Source organism: Chrysochloris asiatica, unplaced genomic scaffold (assembly GCF_000296735.1).
Source record: "Chrysochloris asiatica unplaced genomic scaffold, ChrAsi1.0 scaffold00166, whole genome shotgun sequence".
Lineage (NCBI taxonomy): Eukaryota > Metazoa > Chordata > Mammalia > Afrosoricida > Chrysochloridae > Chrysochloris > Chrysochloris asiatica.
The window spans coordinates 892,300-904,486 of NW_006408684.1; the positions used below are offsets into that span (position 1 = coordinate 892,300).

The following is a 12,187-nucleotide window of genomic DNA, read 5'->3' on the forward strand; positions in this document are numbered from 1 at the left end:
ATGACATATTGCATTATGCAAGTGTGCTACAAAAGACCTCTTTAAAGTGAGCAAAAGCAAAGATGTTGCTTTGAGAACTAAGGTATACTTGAGAACTATGGTATTTTCAGTTGCTTTATATGCATTTTTGAGGACTATGGTATTTTCAGATACCTCATATGCATGTGAAAGTTGGACGATGAATAAGGAAAACCACAGAAGATATTGATGCATTTGGGTTATGGTGTTGAAAAAGAATGTTGAAAATACCATGGACTGCCAGAAGAACAAAACAAATCTGTCTTGAAAAAGAACAGTCAGAATGGTCCTTACAAGCAAGGAAGGCGAGACTTTGCCTGTTATAGTTTGGACATTTGACCAGTCCCTGGAGAGGGACATCATGTTTAATGGAGTGGAGGATCAGCACAAAAGAAGAAGACACACGCTCTGCCGGCATGTTTCGAGGATGAAATGGCTCACAGGAAATTCTCTGCTCCCAGGCACGGTTCCCTGGGCTTCCAGCCTCCGAAGTGTAGCAGCCGGCACCGCAGGAAGGTGCAGAGCTTCCCCAAGGATGACGCCTTCCTGGACTATAAGGCCAGCATGACCCACATCGTTCGTGAGGTCGACAGGTAAAGGACCAAGGTGAATAAGAAGGAAGTGGTGGAGGCTGTGACCATGGGAGACACTTCCCATGGTGGTGTCAGCATTGTGGGCTACCTGGAAATGCCTCGAGGTCTCCGGACCTTCAAGACTGTCTTTACTGAGCACATTAGTGATGAATGTAAAAGACGCTTCTACAAGAACTGGCATAAATTGAAGAAGGCATTCACCAAGTACTGAAAGAAGTCGCAGGATGATGATGGCAAGAAGCGGGTGGAGAAAGACTTCAGCAGCATGAAGAAGTACTGCCAGGTCATGAGCATCATCGCCCACACCCAGAAGCACCTGCTTCCCCTGTGACAGAGGCCCACCTGATGGAGATCCAGGTGAACAGGGCACAGTGGCTGAGAAGCTGGACTGGGACTGGGAGAAGCTGGAACAGCAGGTGCCTATGAACCTGGTGTTCAGGCAGGATGAGATGATTGACGTCATCGGGGTAACCAAGGGCAAGGGCTACAATGGGGTCACCAGCCGCTGGCACACCAAGAAGCTACCTCGCAAGACCCACTGAGACCTGCGCAAAGAAAGTTGCCTGTATCGGGCATCCTGCCCACGTGGCCTTCTCTGTGGCACATGGTGGGCAGAAGGGCAACCATCTCCACACTGAGATCAGCAAGATCTACAGGATTGGCCAGGGCTACTGGTATGGTGCTGTGGGTTAATGTGCCAGACTGCAAAGCCATTTGAACTGCAAGGTTGGCTGTTCAAGCTCACCAGCTGCTCCTTGGAAAATCTATACAGGGTCCCAATGGGTAGGAGTCGACTCAACGGCACTTAACAACAACAACCTTATCAAGGATGGCAAACTGATCAAAAACAATGCCTCCACTGATTATAATTGGTCTGACAAGAGCATCAACGCTCTGCGTAGTTTTGTCCACTATGGTAAAGTGACCAACAACTTTGTCAGCCTGAAAGGCTGCTTGGTGGGGACCAAGAAGCTAGTGCTCACTCTGTGCAAGTCCTTGCTAGTACATACCAAACAGGCACTGGAGAAGACTGACCTCAAATTCACCAGCACCACCTCCAAGTTTGGCCATGGCCGCTTCCAGGTGGTGGAGGAAAAGCAGGCATTCATGGGATCACTTAAGAAAGACCGAATTGCAAAGGAAAAGGAGCTTAATGTGGGTAGCTGGTGGGATCTCAATAAAAACTATTTTCCAGTAGGGAGGAAAAATAAAAAAGGAAGACACCCAATGAGATGAATTGACATAGTGGCAATAGCAGTGGGCTCAAGCTAACAATTGTGAGGATGACCCAGCATGGGGCAGTGTTTTGTTCTATTGTACATGGGGTCGCTATGAGTTGAAACTGACTCAATAGCATCTAGTAGCAGCAACAATAACAATCCATTGATTGCAGACATATTTAAGCAATAAATCTATATATTTATGAACTGTTGGGGAAAAAAAGCATAGAGGTCACCTTGAGAATTAAGGAGTGTGTGACTCAAACCATAGGATTTTCAATCATCCATATGCATGCTGATGCCTTAGACACTAAAAACCGAAGACAAGAAGAGTTATGGGATGACATCAAGAACATCATACAGGAAGAAAGCAAAAGGTAATTGAGGAGACAAGAGAGACGGAAAAGACCAAAATGGATGTCAGAAGAGACTCTGAAACTTGCTCTCCAGCGTAGCGATGCTAAAGCAAATGGAAAAAGTGAGGAGATACAAGCGCTGAAAAGAAAATTCAAAAGTCAGCTCTAAAAGTCAAAGTAAAATATTATTACAAAATGTGTAAAGACCTGGATTTAGAAAACCAAAAGGGAAGAACATGTTCAGCTGAGGACCCAGCTTCCCTGTGGTCCTAACAGACACTGAAACCAGCGTCATCAACAACCTCCACAAACTGCTTCTGGATTGAGTGCCCTGAATGTAGATAGCACCTAGACCATAGGAACTCCATCTAGGAACAAGAACTCTGCTGTTATATCCCTCCCATGACCAACATTGTGAGCAACTAGACTGACAGGAGCCCCCTTGAGTTTTCTCCTCTCCAGGTCCAAGACCTGGACTGTTTTTTGCTCTTTACTTATTGTTATCAAATGTGTGAAGGCTTACAGACAAGATCATCAGTTTTGCATTCAACAAATAGTACACTTTGTTTCATCTCAAAGATTGCAATCCCCACCCTGCAGCAACAGTTATCCCACTTCCTCCCTGTGGTTCCTCTTTGCATTCCACCCATGTTCCCATCCCTTTTCAACTTTGTCCTTAGGATAATGTGGTCCTTTTGATTTTGAATGACTGTCCATTCCATGGTGAGCATCCGTTACTAGTCCTGGTGTCCTCCACTATTCAGCTATCTACTGCTTTGCTGAAATTGGACCATAAGGGGTCAGTTCCTTTCTAGACCTGAAGTATAGGCAAGGGCCGTAGTCTCAGGTTCTACCAGCAAACCTGGTCTTTTTAAAAAAGATCATTTTGAGTTTTGTTCCACGTTTTATTCTACTCTATCCAAGACCCTCTAATGTGATCTCTTTCAAAACAGTTAATAGTGGTACATGGGCGCTGTCTAGTTCTTCTGGTCTTCGAGACTCTTCTCTTTTTATTTATTCTTATGTGTTTTTAAAATTTCTTCCTTTTATTTTCTCTTATATTTTTCTCTTCTAAAACTCCATTTTCCTGTTTCTCTTCTGTCTTTATAGTCTTTTTTTTATGATGGCTGCTTGTTTTTATTTCTTTTTTCTCTTTATTATTTTCTCTTTTCATTGTTGGTTTCTTGTTTGTTAATTCTGTTTTGTTTTTTCTTGTGTGGGGGTGGGGAGGGGTTTTCTCTTTTCCACCTGACAAGAGACAGCAATCGTGCCCACAGAGGGAAAACCATACCTTCTGCAGCTCTACCCACTGGTCAAGAGCTAATACCAGTTCCAAGACCCCCAGTGAGATAGATTGACAAAGTGGCAGCATCAATGGGCTCAATCAAGCATGGCAACAATTGTGAGGTTGGCCCAGGATTGGGCAGTGTTTCGTTCTGTTGTGCATAGAGTCACTGTGAGTTGGTACCGACTTGATGACACTTAACAACAACAACAATATCACCTGATCAAGGATAGACAGCAGCCAAACTAGCCAAACTCACCCTAAACTGAAGTGGATGAACATCAAATAAGAATGGTATACCCGTTTCTACTTTCTAACTATACCCACAGGAGACAGTTGGTGAGAACCTAAGAACACATTAACATACAACCATCAATTAAATACAAATACAAGGACTTCCAGCAAGACTGCAGACTAGGCAGATGCACTACACAGACCCTCTACAATAAAGATTGTTGTTGTTGTTAAGTGCCGTCAAGTTGGTTCCAACCCATAGCGACCCTGTATAGGGTTTCAGAGATGCTGCTGGTGAGCTTGAACCACCAACCTTGTGGCTCAAACTAACTTTGCAGTCCAGACAGACACAGATGAAAATTCTGGCACCCCGAACTTCAGAAGAAAAGTTAGAGAGGTGGATAGAGAGCTTGCTGGGAAGAGAGGCTGAGCAGGGATGACGAGAGGAGACTGGTGAACAGCTGACCAGACGTGGCTTGACCCTTTAATGATCAGCTTTGGCAGTGGAGGGAGACTTGGCAAAGCAGATTTGTGTGGGTGATGGAAAAGGTGATTTCTTCTTTTCCCCTATGCTCCACTGTGACCAGAAGTGTGGCCACCTCCCATCCTCATCCACCCCAGCACAGACCCTGTTCTCCAGGAGTTAGGAGCCATGCTACCGTGACATGGGGGCCAGCTATGCTGCTTTGGTGTACTGCTTTGATGTCTGAATTCAGGTGGGCTCAGTTCTAGACCTACAAAACCCACAGAGCCACCAGGTCAGCACTTAACCAGTCACACCACCCCAAATTTCCCAGCAGTCCTAACAAACACTGAAACCAGTTTCATCATGGACCCCCATGAACTACTTCAAGATTAAGTGCTGAACATAGATAACACCGAGGGACAAAAAAACTACATTTAAGGCCCGGAACTCTGAAGTCATATCCCTTTCACAACCACCTTGTGATCTCCTTGTATTGCAAAACCCTCAGAGATTTTCCCCTCTGGGTCCAACTGCACTGTTTGTTTTTACAAATACAACAATCCACAATACCCCAGAGACAGCAAACAATTATAGCTTACACAAATAAACAAGAGAGAATTGCTCAAACAAATGACCAAGATGAAAAGCCAGAAAATGATTCAGAGTTAGAAAAGGTAATGACTAACTGAAAAATAATTCAAAAGAATGATAATTAAGTACTTTCAGAGGCTCCATAGACACACACAGGAAAGCAAGGAGAAGACAATAAATTCAGGAAAACACTACAAGAACAAACAGACAAAATAAATGCAAATTTTGAAACATTACCAAACCTACAGTTAGAAATCAAGAAGATTAATACTAAGATCTCAGAAATAGACAATACATTGGAAGGGCAAAGGAGTAGATGCAAAGCAATTGAGGCCTGAATTAGTGAGCTTGAAGATAAATCTCTCAGCACTAGTATGCTAAAAGAACAATCAGAAAAAAGAATTTTAAAAGTCCAAAGAAAGCCTAAGAATTATGTAGGCCACCATGAAGAGGAACAACTTATGTGTGATCAGAATTCTAGGACAGGAAGAGATAAGCACAAAGAAAACTGTCAAAAGGGTTGTTAGAAGCAAGCATACAAGAAACTGAACAAACCCTAAAAGAAAATCACCAAGACATATCACTATCAAACTTTCCAAAATTAAAGACAAGTAAAGAGTTCTGAGAACAGCTCTGGAGAAAAAAAGTTACCCTCAAAGGAGAACAAATAAGACTAAGCTCTGATTTCATAGCAGAACCCATGCAGGCAAGAATGCAATGGGATGACATATACAAAACTCTGAAAGAAAATGATTGCCAACCAAGAATCATATATACAGCAAAGCGGTCCCTTAAATACGATAATACCAGGACTTTTTCTGATAAACAGAAATTAAAGGAATTTGTAATGACCAGGCTAACTCTACAAAAAAATGCTAAAGGGAGTTAGTTGGACTGAAAACCAACAACAGCAGACAATAACCTAAGATTACCATACATGATAACACCACCCAGAACTCAATCTAGATATAGAAGGATTTAAAGTAAAACAAATTTACAAGGTTAAAAATTGGGAACCAGAAATATCAATGTATAATGAAGTCAACTACAAAGCAGAAAGAGGGAATAGTGTAGACATAGAACTTTCAAATGGTGAGGAGTTTGAAATTTCAAGATAAAATAAACTGCTTAAAGCAGAGAAAAAAATTAATAAATAACAGGGTAACCTTAAAGAAAAAGAACAGCCCTGCACATCAAAACTGAAAAAGAGGAAAATCAGAGCACAACTAAGTGTTCTGGAAGTCCCATTCTTCTCAATGTTATCCATAGTTTGTTATGATCCACACAATCGACCACCTTTCTAGTGTTCTCTGCTTTCAACCAAGATCAATCTGTCATCAGCAGTGGTATCCCTCATTCCACCTCCTCTAATAAATGCAGCTCCCTGTCATGTACTGCTGCAATCCTTTTTAAATTACCTTCAGCAAAAATTTTCTTGTATGTAATATTAATGATATTATTCAATGATTTCCTCATTCTCAATACTCAAGAGTAAGTTTCAGAGTCTTCTCACTGTAGTTTGGTCTTTTTTTTTTTTTTGGTCTTTTTAATGACCTTTTGCTTTCTTCCTGTATGATGTTATGTCATCCCAAAATTCTTCTGGTCATTAGTGTCTAATGCATCAAATCTGTTCTTGAGATGGTCTCTAAAGTCACGTGGTATACACTCAATGTTATATTTTGACTCTTGTGGACTTGTTATAATTCTCTTCAACTTTAACCTAAACATGCATATGAGCAATTGATGGTAAGTTCCACAGTTGGACCCTGGCCTTGTTTTGGTTAATGCTATTGGTCTTCTCCATCTTTTTCCACAGATATAGTCATTTTGAATCCTGTGTATTCCATCTGATGAGGTCCACATGTATAGTTGTCTTTTATGAAAAAGGTATTTGCAGTGAATAAATCCTTGGTCTTGCAAAATTCTATCATATGATCTCCAGCACCAATTCTTTCACCAGGGGAACATTTATTAACTACAAGTCCTTAGTCTTTGTTTCCAACTTGCACATTCTAATTACCAATAGTTATCAATGCATCTTTATTGTATGTCTGATCGATTTTAGACTGAAGAAGTTGGTAGAATTCCTCAGTCTTATCATCAATGACTTTAGTGATGGTTGGTTCATGAATTTGAATAATTGTGGTATTGACTTGTCTCATTTGTAGGTGTATGAATATTATCCTGTCACAGACAGAATGGTACTTCAAGATATATTTTGAAATGCTCTTTTTGACAATGAATGTAATTCCATTCCTTTTCAATTTGTTTTTTTCTGGCATAGTAAACCATATGATTGTCTAATTCAAAATGGTCAGTACCAATCTACGTCAACTCACTAATGCCTAGGATGTCAATCTATATGCATTCCATTTCATTTTTGAAAACTTCCAATTTTCCTAGCTTCACATTTCATACATTCTGGGTTCCCATTATTTATGGATATTTGCAGCTGTTTCTTCTCATTTTGATTTGTGCCACATCAGCAATGAAGGTCCTGAAAGCTTAGCTCCATTCATGTCAGTAAGGTCAACTCTATTTTGAAATGGCAGCTCTTCCCCAGTCATATTTTGAGTGGCTGTCAATCTGAGGGACTCATCCTCTGGCACCATATCTGACAATGTTCAGCTACAATTCATAGCCATTCAGACATGGTCTGTCTCTTTTTCTTCCTAGTCTGTCTTAGTCTGGAAGCTCTGCTAAAACCTATCCGTTATGGGTGAGTATTTAAAATACTGGTGGCATAGCATCCAACATCACAATAATATACAAGCCTCCACAGTACAACAAACTAACAGACAAGTAGTGCTACTGATCTGTAGTGAACAGTTTCACATGGTCTTACCATATCATACCTTGCTTACAGAATATTCCCTCTCCCTGTCAGGGATTGTAAATTTGAAAAGAGGCTTTGATTCTGTAGGAAGATAATATTGAGTTGGGAGAAAGACAGATGCCAGCCATACCTAGAAGCACAAGCCAGTCTATTGAGGAAGTCTCATAATCTTAGCAAGCATGTATTGAAGAACATGATTAACATGGTAAACTTTATGAAATCCGGACTTCAGAAGACTGTACTTAATTATATAATTTACAAAGATATGCTAAGACTCCATACCACACAGCTGCTGTGCCCAAGCAAAGTACTTATAGAACAATTAAGCTGAGTTGAAATCAAGCTTTTGTTTTGATTTTTGATTTTTACTTTCCTTTAGCTTTACCTATTAGTTATGATTTAGCTTTACCGGTCTCACATACTTCATACTCCCTTGCTAACAAGAATGAATTAAACCTAAAATTATAGGCAATTTTTCTTCTCTCCTACAATAAAAAGGGGTCCTGCTGTGGCACTGTAGAATAAGCACTGTAGAATAAGAACTTGCTAACAGCAAGGTTGGAGGTTCAAACTTACCGGCCTCTCCTTGGAAACCCAATGAGTTGGAATCAACTTAGTGGTACTTAAGAATAACAACAACAGGATAAGAAAGGAAACAAAAAACTATGATCATCTAGAAAATAAAGGTTGATTAAGTGGCTTCTCCACTCGTGACAGCATCTCAGAAAATGATTTTAAGATTGATGGCTCAGTGACAAATAATATAAGGCTTCACTTATATGCATATTTTCCTCTTGACACTGGAAATTGTCATTGGTTTTGTAAATATATTTAACCTGAAAATTTCAAATGACAACCTAATCATAACCTGGAATCTGGGTTTTATGGTAGCTTTCACACACACACACACACACACACACACACAATAAAATAATCAACTGGAAACCAAGCCATAAACATACAATCAATTGTCAAGTATCACACTGGAAAACAAGCCTCTTTAATCCATCTGTGGCTCATCTTTCAAATTAAATTTGGTAAGTAGGTTTATGATGATATTTTTCTTGGGAAAATGTGATTACTTTAAGATATTTTATGTATTTTTGAGATGCAAAGACTGACATACAGATATTAAATAAATAAATCAATATTAACTAGAACAAAGATTGATAGTCATGGATCTTATCCAACCCCCTCATTTTACAGATTAGAAAATTTGAACTCAAACAAGTAAAGAAAATTACTAAGGTAGATGCAATTTCCAGCTCCCATTCTTTATACTAACATCACAATGCCTTGTTATTATCCTTTCAAGAGAGCATTTCCCTTGTATTTCAAAAGTGGGAGAACACATCGCAGAATACCTCCAGTATTGCAGTATTGGAGTCCTGGTGTGGTGGTGTAGGATCTGCACTGGATTGCTAACCATAAGGCTGGCAGTTCAAACTTATCAGCTGCTCCCTGAAATCCCTATATAGGGTCATCGTGAGTTGAAACCTACTCAATGGCACTTAACAACAACAACAACAATAACACCACCAAATATTGCAGCCTGTCACCTTTGTCATTGCTCCTCTCTTCCTCTACATTTTCTCTCCTAGCATCACTGCTGCTACTCAAAGCCCTTGGGCTCCTGGCCTGGCTGCCAACCATCCTAAATCCTCAGGTTTCTAGTCTTCACTGGTGATATGCAATTAGTGGCAGTGCATTCCTGTTGTATTCTGCCCATGTAACATCAATGATTTATTTTAAACTGCTTATTGGAGAAATGCATATAATAAACACTCATGCATCAAATACTTGGCTTCGATCAATATCCAATCAGAACCATCTCTACTCCTAACCCACTTTCTCCCCATCTTTTTTCCCAGCTCCAGATTGCCTTGCTTTGGAACAAAAATCCCAAATATGATATCAATTCATCCATAAATATTTTAAGATGTATCTCTAAAAGTAAAGACTTTTGATTCCCTTCCCCGCACGCCGCACCCCCCTCACCCTCCGCCCCGGACCATAGCTATACCATCATTATGTTCAAACAAGTTACAAGTAGATGATTCATCATCTGATTGTCTTGTGATATAGTCACTGGTCCTTCAGTTATTGGGTGTTGTTGAGTAGATTCTGACTCGTAGCCGTCCCTTGTGACAGAGAAGAACTGCCCCATAGGGTTTTCTTGACAGTAGTCTTTACGGAAATAGATTGCCAGGTCTTTCTTCTGTGAAGACACTGGGTGGGTTCAAACAGCCAACCTTTCCATTAGCAGCAGAGTGCTTAATAGTTGTGCCACCAGGGCTCTTTTATGCCTCAGTAAGATTTGCTAAATGGAGATATACTGTTTCATATATTCTAAACCATTCTTCCTTGATACTTTTATAAAGAAAAATTTCCCCTTATCAATTATTTGGTAATCTAAGGTAAAATTTATGAGGGAAATATAGGATACTAAAGTTTGATTGACTCTTCACCTTAATTTAAACCAGTTACCACTGAGTGAATTCCAACTCATGGAGACCCTATTTGTGTCAAAGGAGAACTGTGCTCTATAAGGTTTTTAGTGACTGATTTCTCAGAATGAGACTTCTAAACCTTCATTCATCCAAGGCACTTCTGGATAGACTTGAACTCCCAACTTTTCAGCTAGCAGCTAAGCTCATTAATCATTTACACCCCCAGGGACTCCTCATCCTACCCCAGAGATATTCCATAGCATTAGACTTCTACGACCTATACAAATATCTATAAACAGAAAATTAAACAATGGAGTATGGGTTATAGTGTGCTTTTAAAAGATCATTTTTAATTTTTATCAAGCTAATATGTTGACATTGTTTCCAAAGTCTCCCCACCCTACTCTAGTCTTGAGGAACAACCACTTTCAATTCTGTAACTGTTTCCTCGGATTATTTCCCTCCTTGTTTCTATATAATATGCTTATGCACCTAGTTCTTGCTGTATCAATCTTGAGCACTCTATGTTTTACTATATAATGATACGATGTTGTTGCTATTAGCTTCCTTAGATCATCATAGCCCCATGCACAGTGGAACAAAATGCTGCCTGTCCTGCACCATCAACACGATTAGTTGCAGATTGGACCACTGTTATCCACAGGATTTTCCAAAGTAGATCATCAAGATTTGCTTTCGATATTGCAATATTTTTTAGTTATGCAATATTCCTTTTTTTTTAGTGTTTTATTGTGAATTATATGATAGTTTACATGGGAGAACATTAGTTTTACATTCATTCTATCGTACATCGTATCATTGCCATGGTTACAATTCCCTCCATGCATCATCACACAACCAAAGGGTATACCCATCAAGACTGTCCCCTACACTACCCTCCCCCCCAGTCTTCAGCACACAGGCCCTCTCCCTCTCTGGATCTAAAGCCCCCAGCTGCTCCATCGCTCCACTTCATTGTCTCTGCCTCCATCTCAGGCATCACTCTTTCTCTGGGTAGGGTCCCGCTCTCGGCTCTTCTCTGTTGATGGTTCCAGAGACCTCTGCTCCTAGACTGAAAAGTTAATCACTTCCTTCTTTGTGATAAAATGTCTACCTTTACATTTCCACTGATAACAATTATTCACTATTGTATCACAAGAGAATCATCTGCATTTCATTTCATCAACTCCACCTAGGCAGATTGGATGCTACTCACTGGAGATTCTGCCTTCCTCCAGGCCCCCTGTCTCTAGGCTCCCTCTTGAAAGCTTGTAAGCCTGTCACTTCTTGCCTTTGTAGCCCTACCCCCCCCAATTTTGGGTAGCCGATGTCCAAGTTGCCCATCCCTCTCTATTCTGTGTGTGGAGGGGGTGGGAATGAGTCTTGCTGTAAGAATTTGTTCCCTCTTTTGACCTACTGCTCTCATAGGTGTAGGTCATGTCCATCAAATTGCATTAGATTACTCTTTTTTTCCTCTTCTTTCTTCTTCTGGTTGAGCTCTGATCATCTGTTCATTGAAGCCAGGTCAAGTGGGTATTATCTGCAAGTGTGGGTGTTCTTGTGCATATGCCCTCTCTTTTTATCAGCTGAACGCTTCACTCTCCATATTGTCAGGCTTAGCTCGCCACTTCATTGTTTTTTTTCCCTCAATTCCCCTAATCGGTGACGAGCATGGTCACCAATCAGAGCGTGTACTCCCATTGAGTCTTAGTCTAGGAAGGGGGTTTGCACTGAGGGAACCCGATCACTTGCTTTGATGTTTCCTGGGCAAGCAACTTGTTTGTTCTTGTAGTAACAGACCATCTGCCTCTGTTATTTTGTATTCTTCCTGTAGGTCTTTCTTTCAAGCAGTTTCCTCTATTCTTCTAGCCATTCCAAGCTGGTCTGCTCATCCTTTCAAGTGAAAATTTCCCATCTCTGGAGATCTGGATATGGTTCAGGCTTCTACCTATAGTCTTATGTATTGTAGAGTCTCCGCAGGAAGCCTCCTTCACTGGGCACGTTGTAGCCCCATTTTAGGTGTTCCAATCAATTATAGGCAGAAGACGGACTTACAAGCTTTCTATGGTGATGTTTCTGACTATTCCTTTCTCTCCCCCTCCAGTGTCTATTTTATATTATAATACAAGGAAAATCAA

General features: G+C 40.5%; 1 pseudogene; it reads left to right on the forward strand.

Moving 5' to 3' along the window:
• Positions 1–450: 450 nt before the first annotated feature.
• The window catches only part of LOC102842923, a 162,849-nt pseudogene continuing 151,112 nt past the window's right edge, over positions 451–12,187 (forward strand).